Source organism: Drosophila ananassae, chromosome XR (genome assembly GCF_017639315.1).
Source record: "Drosophila ananassae strain 14024-0371.13 chromosome XR, ASM1763931v2, whole genome shotgun sequence".
Taxonomy (NCBI): Eukaryota; Metazoa; Arthropoda; class Insecta; order Diptera; family Drosophilidae; genus Drosophila; species Drosophila ananassae.
The window spans coordinates 4,852,910-4,857,254 of record NC_057932.1 but is presented as its reverse complement, the minus strand read 5'-3'; positions in this window follow the sequence as shown (position 1 = coordinate 4,857,254).

The following is a 4,345-nucleotide window of genomic DNA, read 5'->3' as shown; positions in this document are numbered from 1 at the left end:
TTTAAGAGACTTCTTTAGCACTATTCTCGTTACATTATATTTTTAAGGTTTATTTATTACACGGTGCGACAGTGAAAAAACACTTGTGAAACGAGATAGTGTAGGTTGTTAATCTGGTCGAAGAGAACTCAAAAATATTTTTTTTATATTTTTGGAACCCTCCAATTTTTTTTTATTTAAAAAAAAACCGTTTTTCGGGACTTTTTTGCGCTTAAAAATTCCTGAACGCGTTTTTTTCAACCGATTTCAAAATTTTCGGTGTTTTTCAATAGTTAAATGTTGTAGCTTTTGAAAAAAAAATATATCTTCGATTTTGTTGAACAAAAAGGACAAAATTTTTACACCTGAAACTAAAGTTTTCGACTTTTATTTGTGTTTTTCGGATTTTGATGCCAGTTTTTCGGTACAACTTACAAAAATTCGGCCATTTTTGATACATATCAATGTTGTCTCATTCATTCAGAATAAAACGAGACAAATTTCATCAAAAAATAATGAAAATTGGTGAAGTTATAACGCTTTTCCCAAAAAAAGTCAATTCAACCTTGCGTGCGCTCCGGAGTACCTGTGTGAATAAGACAGGAATATGCTCTTCTTCTTATAGTGCTCCCATGGTTTTATTGACTTTTTTTGGGAAAAGCGTTATAACTTCAACAATTTGTATTATTTTTTAATGAAATTTGTCTCGTTCTATTCAGTATTATTGAGACAATATTAATATGTGGCATAAATGACAAACTTTTTGTCAGAAGAAAGCAATATACTCTTATTTTTATACACATTGTTCCTCCGAAGCGCCCGCTAGGTTGAGTTGACTTTTTTTGGGAAAAGCGTTATAACTTCACCAATTTTCATAATTTTTTGATGAAATTTGTCTCGTTTTATTCTGAATGAATGAGACAACATTGATATGTATCAAAAATGGCCGAATTTTTGTAAGTTGTACCGAAAAACTGGCATCAAAATCCGAAAAACACAAATAAAAGTCGAAAACTTTAGTTTCAGGTGTAAAAATTTTGTCCTTTTTGTTCAACAAAATCGAAGATATATTTTTTTTTCAAAAGCTACAACATTTAACTATTGAAAAACACCGAAAATTTTGAAATCGGTTGAAAAAAACGCGTTCAGGAATTTTTAAGCGCAAAAAAGTCCCGAAAAACGTTTTTTTTTAAATAAAAAAAAATTGGAGGGTTCCAAAAATATAAAAAAAATATTTTTGAGTTCTCTTCGACCAGATTAACAACCTACACTATCTCGTTTCCCAAGTGTATTTCGTTTTTTTTTTTTTTGTCGCACAGTGTTATTATTAATTTTTCCAAATTTTCACTTCATAGTTTTGCAGTGTATATCACTCCCACAAGATTTTGTATATTTTCCGTCTTTATACACATTCACATACACATTGTATGTGAACACATATACACATTGTATACTTTCCGTCTTTATACACATTCTTCTTTAAATTTTCATGTTTTTATTTCTCTATCATTGATTAATTATTAATATTTATTTTTTTCATTACACATTTTTTTATGGCCACTTTCACATCCAAAAAAATATGTTGGCCAGCGGAGTAGCCGATCCCTCGATGGGATTAATAGGGTGCTCCGCGGGACACTGGCGGATCGCTCGGCCGCCTTAGGGCTTGTGATGCCGGGACGATGTTTGATCCACGTGCATGTGGGCTCTCCAAGATAAGGCCGGTGACTCCAATGAGATTCCTTTCCTTCCTAGAATTCCACAGGATTGATGGTTGGCGGATGTATAGCTGGCGGGTTAATCTGGGTAAAACAAAAAAAAAAACCCAACAAAAATATTTAGCTAAGTGAGTGTTGACACCCACATGCACGGGAAAGGAACTCACTTGGATAGGTCTTCCTGCTCTAATGGTTCAATTGAAACGAACCATAAAATCTAGAGCGGAAATCTACGCCAGTTAAAAATTACGCCATGGTAGTTAAGTGCAGCTTTCCAGTGCATACCTGGTACAGCTGATAAGAGGCTGTTTATCGGATGGCAACTCTTTGTTAACCTAATCGGAAATCTAAAATCTAACACAACGAACATTTTTTCTTTTTTTTTCGTTTACATTTTTGGAAATTTTTAGGACTCACAGAAGATTTTCGAAAATTTGTCCCCGGATACGCTATTATATTAGAGCCTTTACGTATGCTGTTGCGAAAAGCTCAGACATTTAAATAGGAGCAGCGCCAAGAGGATGGAGGATAAGTTTACCGAGTTGAAAAGATGCGTAACGTCAAGACCTGTTATCACAAGTTATCGCCTAGATGCTGATCATGAATGACACACAGATGCCAGTGCTGTGGGATTGGCGTATTGATGCGAAATGAGAAGGGTCGACTAAAGACAATTGCTTATTTTAGTTGAGGAAGCGGTCAAGTCGATGGAGCAATTCATGTCTACGGTAAAAATGTTTGTGTAGTTACCGATTGTAATGCACTGAAATCTTCAATGGATAAGAAGGAACTTATACCCCAAGGTTACGGATTCTAGAATATGACATCGAGATTGTACTTCGAGCTGGAATACTGATGTGCCACGTTAATGCTTTGAGCTGAGCACCTTTTGAAAACGCACATGAAATGGAGACTGCATGTCTAAAGTTTTGCAAAACCCTAATAGACGAAGCTGACTGGTTATTCGCAATACAATTACCAGATGAGAAGATTTAGAAAATCGTAGTTGATATGACGAGTGCGAGGAAAACTCAGAACGATGAGTACGTAATAGAGCAAGATCGTCTATTTAGGAAATGCGACAGAAAATTGCTATGGTGTCGGGTCTAGTAGCCGCCGGAAAGAAGTTTGGCCGGCAATAATTTATTGAGTTCGTGACGTCACTTTCTTTTATACTTATGTTCGCATCGCCCGCTCTCGTGCATTCGATCGGCCACCTGCATCTGCCGTCATGCACTAGCGCTCTCTCCCGGGCTCTCTCGAATATAGAATTGAATATAGAATATAGCATAGGTTGGACACTGTTCGATCGTTGCAGCTCACGGACAAAAATTATGACGTCGCGTTGGAGCTGCTAAATAAAAGGTTTAGTAATCACAGGCTCATTTTTCAAGCTCATGTTAATGAGATAATGAATCTGAGGGCCGTAGAGTCCGCATCGGCGACGAGGCTTCGCGAGCTTTCGGACAAATTTAATTCGCATATGCGAGCCCTGGCAAGCATGGGGATGACGAAGCAGATTGCTAGCTGCATCATTATCCAAGTGCTGTTACAGAAGGTTGATGATGCCACGCAGTCTAAGTGGAAGGAAATGCAAGCTGACTCGGATTTCTTGGATTCCATTCCAACGTTGGAGTCCATCGCCAGTTTTCTTGAGTAAAGATGCCGGACTTTGGAGAGCATGGATTTGCCGACGACATCACATGCACCAAACTTTGGGGTAGGACGACGTAGACCCTTTCATCCAGGTAACTCTGCATTTGTGATCACGAACTATACCGCATGCATGATCTGTGATGGCCATTCTCACGCGGTTCCCACATCTACCGACGCTGTTTCTGGTTCAGCGTCCGCCGCCGTCAATTCTCTCGTCGCTAAGGATCGGTTTGGTGATGTGGTGTTGCTAACCACTGCCAATATTCTGGTTAGGAACCGCTCCGGAGATCTACTGCCCTGCCGAGTGCTGCTCGATTCTGGCTCGTAGGTGCATCTAGTCACTTCAAGGCTGGCGGACCAGCTGCAGCTGCGAAAGATAAGGACTCCGGTGACTGTATCCGGTATAGGAGGCGCAGGGTTCTCTACAGATGGGTTTTCTGTGCAAGTCAGCTTGCAATCCCAATGCTCTGACTACTCTGCGCAATGAACTGCGATCGTAGCCTCTAACATCGCGGACCTTCAACCCAATTTTGCATTGGACGTCAGCTCTTGGAAAATTCTCGACAATTTAGAGCTACCGGATCCTTATTTTCAACAGCCTCAGCCAGTTGATTTGCTAATTGGAGCTAGACTATTTTATGAGCTGCTTTGTGTGGGGCAAATTCATCTGTCTCCTGGTTTGCCCTCCATCCAAAAAACTCGGCTTGGTTGGATTGTTTGTGGAGGCGGAGGCCCTGAAGATGGTAAGGTCCTCATGGCAGATGAGCAGTCAGAGTTGCTCGTTCAGCCTCAGACGGAGTCGGTGGAGGTGGAGTCTCATCGCAGGTTTGTTTCCGAACCAAAGAATAAGCCCCTCCGCAAAGTGCTCAGCGAGAAGGAGAAATATTACAGGCACCGTCGTCACTTCGAGCAGCGCATGGAGAGGCGTCTTGCCGGGATCTGCACAGTGGTGGCTAGTGTGATAGGTCATATGTTACCCAGTGTGGATGTGA